Source organism: Nicotiana tabacum, chromosome 15 (assembly GCF_000715075.1).
Source record: "Nicotiana tabacum cultivar K326 chromosome 15, ASM71507v2, whole genome shotgun sequence".
Taxonomy (NCBI): domain Eukaryota; kingdom Viridiplantae; phylum Streptophyta; class Magnoliopsida; order Solanales; family Solanaceae; genus Nicotiana; species Nicotiana tabacum.
Window position 1 is genome coordinate 18,279,026 of NC_134094.1, and position 15,721 is coordinate 18,294,746.

The following is a 15,721-nucleotide window of genomic DNA, read 5'->3' on the forward strand; positions in this document are numbered from 1 at the left end:
GACTCCTCTACTGAGATGAACCTCCCAAAAGGCAGGGAAAATGCCTCTTGATATGACCCAAATCTCCGCACTCAAAGAAACCTCTCTCTGCAAATGATGGTGGAGACTGAAGGGAACCCCGAGCACCAGAATAACTACTAGAAAGTCCTAACACAGATGAACCTTGAGCTGATGGTGCATGAGACGAACTCTGAGCTGGTAGCGCACCGAATGATGTCTGGCCCTACTGATAACCGTGTGACCCATGACCGGATGATGCACCTTTGTGCACTGGGCGAGCCGTTTGAGCATGCCCGAAAGGACAACCTATATTGTGTTGTAACTGACCCACAGAAGGAACACCACTAAATCTACCCTGTCCACGAGGCCTCTTAGTCTCCCTCTCAACCCTCTCCTGACTGCGAACTATCTCAATGTGACGAGAAATGTTGACAACCTCATCAAAAGTAGCACCAGACACTCTCTCTATGGTCATAAGCAATCGCAGCTGATAAGTGAGGCCATCTATAAACCTCCTGGTCCTCTCCCTGTTTGTGGGAACCAACCAAATAGCATGATGGGCCAACTCCTAGAATCGCATCTCATACTGCATCATAGACATATCACCCTGACGAAGCTGCTCAAAATGTCTGCGCAGCTCCATTCTGTGGGACTAAGGCACGAACTTCTCCAGAAAGATAATAGAGAACTGCTGCCAGGTAAGGGGTGCTGTGCCGACCGGCCTACGCCTCTCGTAAGCCTCCCACCAACTAAATGCAGCCCAGAGAACTGAAAGGTAGTGAATGAGACCTCATTGGCCTCTAGAATACCTGTTGTACGGAGTATCCTCTGACACCTGTCCAAGAAACCCTGTGCATCCTGTCCCTCTGCACCACTAAAATATGGAGGCTGGAGTCTCCCAAACCTCTCCAATCTACGCTGCTCATCCTCAGGCATAGAAGGAACCACTTAGTCCTGAGCAACTGCAACCGACTGGGCTGGTGGTGCCCCCGGTGTCTGGAATCCCTGTACCACCTACTCTAGTGTGCGGGCAGCGGGAGTCTGAGCACCTCCCCCAGCCTGAGAAATGGCTGCTACTGCCAGAAAGGAGATTGCCTAAGCAAGACTGGTACACGTGGTTAGAATCTGAGCTAAGGCCTCCTAAAGGCCTGGAATCACAATAGGCACAGGTGGTGCCTGAGGTGGTGCATTAACAACTAGAATCTGGTCCTGATCTGGGGAAACTGGTGGATCTGCAGGTGCTACCCTAGCTATTGTGCGGGCTGCACCTTTGCCCCTACCACGACCTCTACCGCGCCCTTGGCCTCTCGCGGCCCTGGCTGGTGGTACTGGTGGTTGTTCAACCTGCTCGGTAGTACGAGTCCTCACCATCTGTGAGAGAATGAAACAACAGATGTTTAGTTACTAGAATCAACAGATTTGCACGACAAGAATTCAAGAAAGTGGAGTTTCCTAAGGGTTCTGCAGCCTCTCGAAGATAAGTACATATGTCTCCGTACTGATTTGCAAGACTTTACTGAACCCGCTCATGAATCGTGAGACCTATGTAACCTAGGCTCTGATACCAATTGTCACGACCTAAAATCCACTGTCGTGATGGCGCCTATCGTGGAACTAGGCCAGCCTCAACTCAACAACCCAACGCCAACAACAATAAGTTTGAAAACGTTAACGAAAGCATTTAACATTAAAGAAAAACTATTTGAAACATAAGAAAATCCCAAAGTGATACAATCCAGCCCAAAACTAGGGTGTCACTGAGTACATGAGCGTGTAGATCAGAAATACAGTCTACTACAGTATCTAGAAATATAAATTGAAAGTACGACAAAGATAAAGACGGCGAGTCAAGGCCCGCGAACGCAGTGCAGCTACCTTGATAGTCTCCAAAACTCTAGGATCCTCAATCAGTAACCGCCGCTACGACCGGTATCGCCTGGATCTGCACATGAGATGCACGGGGTAACGTGAGTACACCAACTCAGTAAGTAACAAGACCAAACTTTGGACTGAAAGGTAGTGACGAACTCAACTGGTACAAATAAAATAGAAATAATTGAACAGAAACGTAGGCATGCTTTCAAATTAAATAGGCAACTCGAAACAGTAAAGTGAAACAGATCCGAATAGTGTAAAGAATATAACTCTGCTATCTCTACATGCCAATGCACATACTATAGGTGATGCACCATGCTGTCAGCCTCATGTGCTCACACTCTCGAATGCTCAACCACTCGGGACTGTATATGGCCCATACGACCCAGGGAAAATGCATCCCGGAATATATACATCACTGGCTATAAGTCACCCAGTACCGAGGAAGGCCAGTCCACCCCCGTGGAGAAGATCCATCTCCGGGTATCAAGTACTTCGGACAAGATCCATGTCCAGGGAAGATCCATCCCTCAATAATATCAACCGCGCTCACTGGGGTGTGTTACAGACTCCGGAGGGGCTCCTACATCCCAAACGCTTTCATAACTGTCACTCATAACTACTTCGGCGTACAACCCGATCCCATAACTGTCACTCATAACCAGGCACTGGGCCTCACTCAGTCATCAACCTCTCCAGTCCCACCATGGGCTCACAATGTCATGAAAACAACCCGGAACAATGATGTGATGAATCAATAATTAACTGAGACTGAGATGTGATATAAAAATACATGATGATGACTGAGTATGAAATAGTAAATGGCACTAGTGAGATGACAGCAAGAAACGACCGCTAAGGGCCCAAACAATACCGGCACAAAGCCTAAACATGATATCCAGCATGATTTACAACTCAACTACTTTATCACATGATGTATACATGGATTTCAATAAGATAGATTCATTAAACGATGCCATGGAACCACATAAGTCACAATTCTCACGGTGCACACCTTCACGCCCGTCCCTTGGCATGTGCGTCGCCTCAATACCAATCACATTGCATATAATTTGGGGTCTTGAACCCTCAGAACCAAGTTTGAAAATGTTACTTACCTCAAACCAAGCAAAATCCTACTCCGCGATGCCCTTGCCTCTCAAATCGGCCTCCAAACGTCCCGAATCTAGCCACAAGCAATACAATACGATCAATATAGGCTAAAGGAACCAATTCCACAAGAAACATACCAAATTATAGCCAAAATCCGAAATCGGCTCAAACCTGGCCCCCCCGGGGCCCACGTCTCGTAATCCAGCAAAAATCACAAAACCCGAAAGCCCATTCACTCACGAGTCTAGTCATACCAAATTTACCAAAATCCGACCTCAATTTCCCCTCCAAAACCGCAAAGTTCACTCTCCAATTTCCAAGCCCTAAATCCCCATATTTCCGCTTCCAATCCCTAATTAAATGATGAACAAAGTCATAGATTCACATAAATTAGACCATAAGGGTTAGAATCACTTACCCCAACGTCCTCCTTGAAAACCTTCGAAAAATCGCCTCTCTCCCGAGCTCCCTAAGTCCAAAAATTAAAAATGTAAGACAAAGCCGCGAGCTGGGGTTATCTACCCAGTTAAAACTGCACCTGCGGTCCTAGTTCTGCACCTGCGGAATAGCATCTGCGCACCGGGCTCCACTTCTACGGAAGTTCATTAAAAGCCAAACTCCGCTCCTGCGATCACTTGACCGTATCTGCGGTCATCGCAGATACGGGACCCAAGCCGCACCTGCAATCTAACTGCGCATCTGCGCCTCCCAAACCGCTTCTACGACCGCCGCAGATGCGGGATTTCCATCGCACCTGCGGTCCGAGCTCAGGTCTCCCTTAGCCGCACCTGCAGCTCTTCCTTCGCTCCTGTGGCCTCGCACCTGCGGTTCCCACTCCGCAGGTGCGGAAACACCAGAACCGGCAGCTTCAGCTGCATTTCATCAACTCCAATTCTTCCGTTAACCACCCGGAGTCATCCCGAGGCCCTCGGGACCCCGACCAAACATACCAACATGTCCCATAACATCCTACGAACTTAGTCGAACTTTCGAATTACTCAAAACAATATCAAAACACCAAATTACCCTCAGATTCAAGCCTCCAAATGTCTTGAATCAAGCCACAAACAATACAATACAATCAACACGGGCCAAAGAATCAATTCCATAAGAAAAATACAAAGGTTTGATCAAAAATCCGAAATCGGCTCAAAATCGGCCCTCGGGCCCACGTTTCAGAATCCAACAAAAATCACAAAACCCGAAAGCTCATTAAACCACGAGTCTAACCATACCAAATTTACTCAAATCCGATAACAAAATCCCAATAAAAACCTCAAATATCTAGCCCAAAATCTCTTTCTCATTTTCTCCAATTTTCCACCCCAAATCACAAATTTAATGGTAGATACAAAGGCATAAACATGAAAATTAACCAAAACTAGATAGAAATCACTTACCCCAAACATCCACGTATAAATCCCTCCAAAATTCGCCTTCTACCGAGCTCCCAATTCAATTTTATGATATGAACTCGAAACCCTCGATTTTGAATCTTTTATTCTGCCCAGTTATGCCGTCATCACGAATGCGACCTTCCCCTCGCGTTCGCGTAGAACAACTCAGATTACCCCTCAAATTAACCCTTCGCGAATGCGTCCACCAACTCTCGAATGCGAAACTTTGCCGACCCCTCTCATTGCGAACGCGACCTACCCTTCGTGAACGCGTAGACCAAAAGCATGGGGTCCCCAGTTGCCTCTTCACTTCTTCGCGAACGCGTAGACCAAAAGCATGGGGTCCCCAGTTGCCTCTTCACTTCTTCGCGAACGCGAAGAACAAATCTCCCTCAGCCTCCAGATGCACATCGCGAACGCGAGACCACTCTTGCGAACGCGTAAGAGAAAACTAGAAAATCTACACCAACAATCTTTAGCCAACAAGCCAAGTCCAAAAATGATCCGCCAACCATCTGAAACTCACCCGAGGCCCCCGGCACCTCAACCAAACATACCAACAAGTCCTAAAACACGATACGAACTTAGTCGTACCTTCAAATCACCTCAAACAACATCAAAATCATTAATCACACCATAATTCAAGCCTAATGAACTCTGAAACTTCTAAATTTCACAAACGACGCCGAAACCTATCAAATTACGTCCGATTGACCTCAAATTTTGCACACAAGTAAGAAATGAAACCACGGACCTGTTCCAACTTCCGGAATCGGAATCCGACCCCGATATCAAAAAGTCCACTACCAGTTAAATTTTTCCAAAAATTCAACTTTCGTCATTTCAAGCCTGATTCCATTACGGACCTCCAGATCATAATCCCGATACATTCCTAAGTCTGAAATCACCCAACAGAGCTAACAGAACCATCAAAACTCAATTCCAGGATCGTTTATACATAAGTTAACACCGATCAACTTTTTCAACTTAAACTTTTCATTATGAGACTAAGTGTCTCAATTCACTCTGAAATCCCTACGGATCCGAACCGACTAACCCGGTAAGTCATAAAATAACAGTAAAGCACAAAATGAGCAGTAAATGGGGGAATGAGGCTACAACTCTCAAAACGATCGTCGGGTCGATACAAATTCAAAAATAGCCAGATTTACAAGCGGTAATTGAAAAATAGCCACAGTTTCAAAAGTAATCGAAATTTAGCCACTTTTCATGTAAAGATAAATCTGAACGAAAACACTGTTCAAAATCCGAAAAATATTTCAGCATAATATACTGGAATTCCAGTATAATATACTGGAGTTCCGGCATAATATACTGGAGTTTCTGTATAATATACTGGTCCAGCATAATATGCTGAAAGTTCATACACAGGTGCTCCAATCTCCGGTATATTATGCTGGAACTTTCCGTGTGTTGGAGTTCCAGCATAATATACTGGAAGTTCATACGCAGGTGCACCAATCTCCAGTATATTATGCTGGAACTTTCCGTATTGCAGTAAAATAGTTATTATTTTTCAACGACTTTGCAAACACTAACTATTTTTCAATTATTAGTCCGAAAATCGGCTAGCCCATCCTATTTTATCCCTTAAAGTGGTTGTCCTCCTGATGACATTTTAAGGCAAACAGGAAAATTCAGCCCAAAAGACTAGTCTAGTAAGGAGTACATGAACTGACATGATGCTATGCATTATCAGTTTTCAGTCTAGTAAGCGGGAATCCATTTAGTTATAACCGCTTTTGTGTTTCTCCTTTTAATCAATGATGGACACAATTGACACATATCGCATCTCGCATCTCGCTTGAGGACCAATGACCTTGTTGCTCGATTGGGCCAATTGGTCAAAACTGGCACCCCGCCTAGGTCAAAACTGGCACCCCTGAAGGAGTACATGAATTGACATGATGCTGTGCATTATCAGTTTTCATAAAAATAAGATATCGTGCTACTTTGACCTAACCTAATATATTGTCAGTGATAGTTTAAACTTTAAAGTTTAGCTAATAAATGATCATTGATATTCGTAGTAATAATTCAAATAACCCGCACTAGGTTTTCCTCTGAACAAAAAATAAAAGTAAGATGGGAAAGCGTAAAGGTGAGTATTAAAATAGACGATTAATCTAATTTCTAAATGATTTCAAGAGCGCAGGATAAAGATAAGGAAGACTTTGATGAATTTCTTTCTGATTCTTATACTTTTTCCTTCTAATTCATCTATTTTACTCAACTTTATTTATTCCATTTTGTCTCTCATAAATTGAACAATACTAAGATTTTCATCACTGTACTTCTAAACGAGAGACATTACACACGTTTGGATACAAACAATATATACATAAGTATATTCGGTCGAAATAGATTTCGGCCTTCGTACGATTGATCAAGTTCGAGACATAATCGATCGAAGTAAGACTTCGAGATGGGTTCCGAAGATGGTACAAACAAGCTTCGAGTCCGAGGGGCCGATCAATGTCGAGCTCGATATTATGATCAAGCTCGGATCCAAATCGAGCTATGATGCAAAGTAAAATTGTCAAGCTTACGATCCAGAGACCGACCAACATCGACCCCGAATCAATTCAAGGGTCCGAGTCAAAATCGAGCTCAAGCCAAGATCGAGAGCTCGCTTCAAGACCAAAAACTTGAGTCAATATCGACCTTATAGACAAGAGCTGTTGCAATCCCACTAGAGGAGTAAATCTTGACAGGAATTGTGGAAAAGCTGATTTATCATGGGTCTCCCACTACGTATTTTTTTATATCTAAAGTAAGATCCATCTACTATAAAGGGGGTAGTTATCATTTTGGTGAGGGCAAGTTATTATGCTTACATTGTAATCAAAACACTATATTGTCCCATAGTGAAGAATTGTTCTTTCAAGCTTCTTAAATTGATTCCACTTGTTTAGTCCTAAAATTCATCTTCTTTACAACCTTATCTATTTTGCATTATTTACAATCCATACTTGATATATCTATTTATCCTTACAATTTGTATTAAGTTACGCCACATATCCTTAGAACTACGTACAAATTCAACTCTATCCATTTTTCGGGTAAACAGTTTGGCGCCCACCGTGGGGCTAAGGATAACAGTGGTTATTTGATACGAATCTGCAAAAACACACCGTTGTGTTTTGCGCTTGTTTCTGAAAGTATCTTGGATTTCGGATTAGCAACGACTAACTACCAGTCAAATGGCCACACCAATCGACAACGAAGCCGGTCTCCAAGATGAGAACAATAACTTGACACCCAGTACCGAAAGACCACTTGTCAATGCCGTTGGAGCTCGAATCGGAGCAAAAATAACATTCCTGGTGGCACTCGGTCTGCAGCTCGAGATACCTATAATGTCGAGGAAAATGGCATCAACTTGTGTATGATTTTCGAAATGTTGCAAGCTCAACAGGTAGCAATAGCTCAGTTGCAGAGCCAAACCCAGCTACAAAGCAGGCTGGAGCCCAATCCACCTCGAGAAATCACCCACAGAACGGAACCAGCCAAAGTGAAGCCAAATGAGCAAGAATCGGGGACTACTCCCGAAATTGCTAAATTGCTCGAGGAACTCACAAAGCGAGTCGAAGTCAACGATAAAAAAATAGAAACATATAACTCCAGGGTCGATCAGATCCCGGGAGCTCCACAATGATAAAAGGGTTGGATTCAAAGAAATTCGTGCAAAAACCTTTTCCCTCAAGCGCAGCCCCAAAACCAATCCCCAAAAAATTCCGTATGCCCGAAATTCCCAAATATAATGGAACGATCGATCCCAACGAGCACGTCACTTCTTACACATATGCCATCAAGGGCAAATATTTAGAAGACGATGAAATCGAATCTATGTTGTTAAAAATATTTGGAGAGACCCTCTCGAACGGAGCAATAATTTGGTATCACAACCTACTACCAAATTCCATCGACTCATTCGCCATGTTAGTAGATTCTTTTGTGAAAGCACATGTCGTTGCCATAAAAGTCGCAACACAAAAATCAGACCTCTTCAAGGTAAGACAAAAGGATAACAAGATGCTGAGGGAGTTCGTATCTCGTTTTCAAATGGAACGAATGGACCTACCACTAGTTACAGACGATTGGGCTGTTCAGGCTTTCAATCAAGGTTTGAACGAATGAAGTTCGACATCTTCACGGCGGTTAAAGAATAACCTTATCGAATACCCATCCATCACGTGGGCACGTGCAAAATCGGTACCGATCAAAAATTAGGGTCGAAGATGATTAATTGGGGGCTGAACCCGCTGTTCAAAGGGATATTAATCGAGAACAAGGTCCGATCAGGGATCAATACCGACCATACAATGAAAATCGCAGAGTCAGTGATTCAAGACATAACCTCGGGCAAAATAACAAAAGAAGTGATCGAGGTCAAGGCTCCCAGGGGATGATGAACATAAGTAGGTTCGATAGGCCTATCGGATCTAAGGAAGCGCCTCGGTTATCGGAATATAACTTCAGCATTGATGCATCTTCCATCGTTTCGGCTATCTGATGCATCAAAGACACTAAATCACCTCAACCCATGCAGACCAATCCTGCCTAGAGGAATCCCAATCAAATATGCGAATATCATGGCACCCATGGCCACAGAACAGAAGATTGCAGGCAACTAAGAGAGGAAGTAGCCCGGTTATTCAATAAAGGGCACCTTCAAGAATTTTTAAGCGATAGGGCGAAGAACTATTTGAAAAATAGGGATTTCGGCAAGCAAAACGAACAATAAGAACCACAGCACGTCATTCACATGATCATCGACGGCGCCGATACCCCTCAGGGACCGGTACTTAAACGCACTAAGACATCGATTGTGAGAGAAAAGCAATCTCGAACTCAAGATTACACACCCATAGGATCTTTGTCCTTCAATGATGAAGATGCAGAAGGAGTCATACAACCTCATAACGATGCACTAGTAATATCCGTACTCATGAATAAAACTAAAGTTAAGCGTGTGTTGATTGATCCAGGTAGCTCGGCCAACACCATCAGATTGAAGGTCGTAGATCAACTCGGCCAACAGAACCAAATCGTACCCGCAACCCTGGTTCTAAATGGATTCAATATGGAATGTGAAACCACCAAAGGCGAGATAATTTTACCGATAAACATGGTCGAAACCATCCAGGAAACGAAGTTCCACGTGATCAAAGGCGACATGAGATACAATGCCCTTTTCGGAAGGCCTTGGATCTACAACATGAGAGCTGTACATTCGACCCTACACCAGGTCCTTAAATTCCCGACATTGAGAGAAATCAAAATAGTGTACGGAGAACAACCAGCCGCAAGAGAAATGTTCGCCATCGAGGAAGCGAAACCGATATCCTCGCCTTCGCCAGTAAAAGGATCGGGCTCAGAAGGGGAACGAGATACCAAATAGCAATCACAGACATTGGAATTGACCCAACCAGATAACCAAAAGATCGAAGAAGATGATGATCAGAGGATCCCTCGATCCTTCATGATTCCCGATGACTCCGACGCCACCAAATCAACGATTGAGGAACTGGAGCAAGTCACACTAATCGAGCACTGGCCTGAACGGAAGGTATACCTAGGAACGGGGTTGAGCCCCGAACTCAGGAAGAAACTTATCCAATTTCTTATCGATAACATTAATTGCTTTGCCTAGTCCCATTTAGATATAACAGGGATCCCACCGGACATAACGACACATCGACTAAGCTTGGACCCTAGGTTCATATCGGTGAAGCAAAAGAGAAGACCCTAGTCCAAGGTAAAGCACGCATTCATAAAGGACGAGGTAACCAAACTTTTAAAGATAGGGTCCATTCGGGAGGTAAAATATCCCGAATGGTTAGCCAATGTAGTTGTAGTTCCTAAAAAAGGGAACAAACTTAGAATGTGTGTAGATTATAAGGATTTGAACAAAGCATGCCCCAAAGATTCCTTTTCCCTGCCCAACATCGATCGCATGATCGATACCACGGCCGGCCCCGAGATCCTCACTTTTCTCGATGCCTATTCCGGATATAATCAAATCCAGATGAACTCGGAGGACCAAGAAAAGACTTCATTTGTCACCAAATATGGAACATATTATTATAATGTGATGCCCTTCGGGCTAAAATATGAGGAGCTACTTACCAACGCCTAGTAAATGAAATGTTTGAAGAACAAATAGGTAAATCAATGGAAGTTTATATTGATGACATGCTAGTTAAGTCCCTGTGCGCAGAGGACCATTTGAACCATTTGCAGGAAACGTTCGAGATTTGAGGAAATACAACATGAAGCTCAACCCCGAATAATGTGCTTTCGGGGTCTGTTCGGGCAAGTTCCTCGGCTTCATGGTGTCAAATAGGGGAATCGATATTAACCTCGATAAAATCAAGGCCATCAGAGAGATCACCATCGTGGACAGTGTGAAAGCTGTACAGAGGCTAATGGGACGGATAGCAGCCTTAGGCTGATTCATTTCGAGGTCGTCAGATCAGAGTCACAAATATTTCTCTTTACTCAAAAAGAAGAACGATTTCGCTTGGACCCCGGAATGCCAACAAGCATTAGAGGAACTAAAAGGATATCTATCGAGCCCACCACTACTTCATACTCCAAAAACAGATGAAAAACTTTGATTGTACTTGACAGTATCGAAAATCGCAGTAAGCGATGTCCTAGTTCGAGAAGAGCAAGGTACGCAATTTCCCGTTTATTATTATAAGTCGGACCTTAGGAGAAGTAGAAACTAGATATCCGCACCTAGAAAAATTAGCACTTGCACTGATAAGCGCCTCTAAAATTTAAGACCGTACTTTCAATGTCACCTCATATGCGTATTAACCACTTACCCGCTTCGTAATATTTTGTACAAGCCTGAACTATCAGGCCGATTGGCCAAATGGGCCGTCGAACTCAGTGGGTATGATATCGAATATCAAACCCGTATGGCTATCAAATCTCAAATTTTAGCAGACTTCGTGGCCGATTGCACGCCAACGCTCGTACCCGAAGTCGAAAAAGAACTCTTGTTGAAATCGGGTACGTCATCGGGGTATGGACCCTTTTTACGGACGGGGCTTCGAACGTGAAGGGGTCCGAGCTAGGCATAGTTTTAAAGCCACCCACGGGTAACACTATTAGGCAATCTATCAAAACTACCAGGTTGACTAACAATGAGGTCGAGTATGAGGCCATGATTGCAGGTCTCGAGCTAGCTAAAAGCTTGGGAGCAGAAGTCATTGAAGCCAAGTGTGACTCTTTGCTGGTGGCAAATCAAGTAAACAAAACCTTCGAAGTTCGAGAAGATAGAATGCAAAGATATTTGGACAAACTACATGTCACTTTGCACCATTTCTAACAATGGACTTTACAGCATGTTCCACGAGAGCAAAACAGTGAGGCTGATGCACTTGCGAATTTGGGATCATCGGTCGAGGAAGGTGAATTGAGTTCGGGGACTGTCGTTCAACTCTCAAGATCCGTGATCGAAGAAGGTCATGCCGATATAAATTTTATGATCTTACCCTGGGATTGGAGAAATAAGTATATTGAATACTTAAAGAATGGGAAGCTCCCATCGGACCCTAAAGATTAAAGGGCCCTACGAACCAAAGCTGCTCGATTCACGTTAGCTTTAGATGGAACGCTATACCAAAGGACATTCGATGGACCATTGGCAGTATGCTTAGGCCCAGGAGATACCGATTACATCCTACGTGAGGTGCACGAGGGCCCTTCTGGGAATCATTCCGGTACCGATTCATTAGTCCGAAAAATAATCAGTGTAGGGTATTATTGGATCGATAAGGGCAAAGATGCAAAGGAGTTTGTTCGAAAATATGACAAATATCAAAGGTTTGCACCAATGATCCATCAACCCGGAGAGCAACTTCACTCAGCCCTATCCCCATAGCCATTCATGAAATAGAGTATGGATATCGTCGGCCCTCTGCCATCGACCCCAGGTAAAGCTAAATTCATTTTATTTATGACTGACTATTTCTCTAAATGGGTTGAAGCACAAGCATTCGAGAAAGTAAGAGAGAAAGAGGTTATAGACTTTATCTGGGATCATATCATGTGTCGATTCAGGATACCCGCCGAAATAGTGTGTGACAATGGGAAATAATTTGTCGGCAGCAAAGTGACGAAATTCTTCGAAGACCACAAAATAAGAAGGATATTATCAACACCGTATCACCCCAGTGGGAACGAACAGGCTGAATCAACGAACAAAACTATCATTCAAAACATAAAGAAGAGGTTGAACAACACTAAAGGAAAATGGAGAGAAATCCTACCCGAAGTCCTTTGGGCATATCGAACAATATCAAAATCTAATACGGGGGCAACCCCGTTCTCCTTAGTATATGGCTCCGAAGCCTTGATACCAGTCGAAGTCGGTGAACCCTGTGCCAGATTTCGATATACAACAGAAGAATCAAATAACGAGGCTATGAACACTAGCCTCGAATTATCGGACGAAAAACGAGAAGTTGCTCTCGTCTAATTGGCCACCCAAAGGCAACGAATCGAAAGATACTATAATCAAAGAACCAAGCTCTGCCATTTTAACCCCGGGGACTTAGTGCTAAGGAAAGTCACCCCCAATACCCGAAATCCAAACAAAGGAAGACTAGGACCGAACTGGGAAGGACCATATCAGGTTCTTGAAAACATCGGAAAGGGATCATACAAGCTCGGCATTATAGACGACAAAAAACTATCAAGCAATTGGAATGTGTCACATCTAAAACGATACTACTGCTAAGGTACGACCCTCCCATATTTATTTACATTTCAAAACTAACCCCTGCAGAAGTCCGGTCAGGAGCTAAGATGGATCCTTCAATATGAAGCCTTAGGTCTGAAAGCATGCGTTGCACTATTTTTTCCTTAGACCGGTTTTATCCCAAATGGGTTTTTTGGCAAGGTTTTTAATGAGGCAACCAATGATCATGTTGTAGTTGGAAACAATACGACAGTATCTGAGGCCTCTTTATAATCGACCTCGAATACTGGGGGGTATTAGGACCTCAAATATATCAAGTTCTGATGCAAGAAAGTTATTTCACAACAACGGGGTTCTAATAGGAAAAGTTGTAAGAGCCAAATGGTCAAAACGAACCATGCTCATGTAGTTGGCCCGAGCCCTAACGCAAAACATGAACGCATGTATAATGACTTGCAAAGAAAGTTCTCCTCTATACCAATATCTTATATCCAAGAAAAGTTCCTCTATTTTGAGATTTATTATGCAAACAGAATTAAGATAAATCTTCGAGTCCAAGTAAGCACTCGCTCGACCATTACGCCTACGGGCTACTTTTATTTCGAGTTCAAGCAAGCACTCACTCGACCATTACACCTACGAGCTACATTATTTCGAGTTCGAGCAAGCACTCACTCGACCATTACGCCTACGGGCTACATTATTTCGAGTTCGAATCATTCACTCAACTTCTAATCCTACAGGCTATTTTTATTTTGAGTTTGAGCAAGCACTCACTTGACCATTATGCCTACATGCTACATTATTTCGAGTTCGAATCATTCACTCGACTACTAAGCCTACGAGCTACTTTTATTTTGAGTTCGAGCAAGCACTCACTCAACTATTACGCCCAAGGGCTATATTTCTTCGAGCTCGAATCACTGACTCAACTAATAAGCCTAAGGGCTACATCACTTCAAATTTGAGTAAGCCTATGTTCAGAAAATTTCTCACCTTGACCACTAAGCATACGGGCTACCTTATTTCAAGTTTCAAGTTGCTTATATCCTTGTGAAAATATTCATAAAGCGTGGATAAAGTCTTCACAAGACAGGAAACAAAACAGGAGCAACTCGGCAAAAAAAAGGATATTTTTATATATACAAAATTGTTTACATGATTGATTACAACGTAAAAATTAAGGACTAAGCTTCCTGATCATCCCCAGGAGCGGTCTCTTCTCTATCGGGCTCCCCCCGTTCTCGGAACAGCTCTTACTCCCGTCATCATCATCATTGTCATCATCATCGTCATTGGAAACCAAGGCTTCAGCATCGGCTTCCTCGAGGGTCTCCCTCCGAGATCGGCACTTAGCAAGTTCAACGACCCAATGTTCTCGAGTATCGGCGGTCTTGGCTGCCTCTCTTGCTTGGACCTGGGCATCTTCAGTATCGGCCCGATAGACGGCCACGAGTGCATCCGCATCGGCCATTGCCTTTTCAGCGTCAGATTTGGCCTTGGCAAGTACAGAGGCCAACCGAGCCTCAAGCTCCTCTATCCTTCTTGCTTGGACCGAGCTTTTCTCCTTCATTTTTTGAAGTTGGTTTTTGGCCGATGACAATTGGGCTCGAGCAGTTTCTTTCTTAGCAGCAAAGTGGTCCATTCCCTCTTTCCACTTCAAATACTCCGCTCTTATCACATCGACTTCTTCACGGAGTTTTCCGATCATCTCGATTTTCTGCTGCAGCTGTGAGACCGAAAGATTAGCCATCATTTCGGTATCAAGCCCATAGACTTTTAAAATCATTATTACCTGCTCGGAGAAATAGATCTGATCTTGGTGAGCCCTGGCCAACTCAGCTCGGAGGTCTTTTATCTCCTCTCCCCTATTGCCCAAAAGGAGCTTTAAGGAGTTCCTCTCCTCCATAACCCGATGAAGCTCGGCCTCGTATCGACGCAGTTTGGTTCGGGACCGAGAACATGATTCTCGATGAACTGTCGTGGCCAGCAAAGGAAAAAGAACCGAAGTCAGAAAAGAAAAGAAAACTTAAATGTAACTCCATATGATATAAGGCCTACCTGATTCAAAGCCTGATGTACTCCGTGAAAAAGATTCGATGCGTCACTTGTACCGGCAGTGTCTTCGACGCTGATGAACAGGTCATGAAAATGATCCTCTACATCATGAGGCCTATCTAATTTGAGGGCCCCCAAAGCTTGGGCTTCCCGAATTGCCCCTACGGAAAAAGCAGGGAAGGTGGGCGAGCCTTCGATTGCTACTGCCCTAAATGAGTCATCTGGGGCATTCTCTTCGGTTCAAAAAGATTCGGGAAGAGCCCCTTCAGACATATCCCCTATCCTTCGGCTTCGATGGGAAACATCTTCGATCTCCAGTAGCTCTGGGACTCTGCCCGAATCTCTCTCCGATATATCCTTAGTTCGAGGAGGAGCCTTATGAACTACCATCGATCCAGCTGCATGTGGAACGTCGATGGTCTTCTTTGTTCGAGCCGCCAGAGCAGACCCATCGTTCTCTTATTCTTCTTTTTCTTCTTCTTTATCCCTCAGATGCAGAACTGATTCTACGGTCAAAGGAATGGCATTCTTGTTCGGC

General features: G+C 43.9%; 1 pseudogene; it reads right to left on the reverse strand.

Moving 5' to 3' along the window:
• LOC142169540 (pectin acetylesterase 8-like) overlaps positions 1-15,721 on the reverse strand; it is a 39,613-nt pseudogene that overhangs the window by 22,792 nt on the left and 1,100 nt on the right.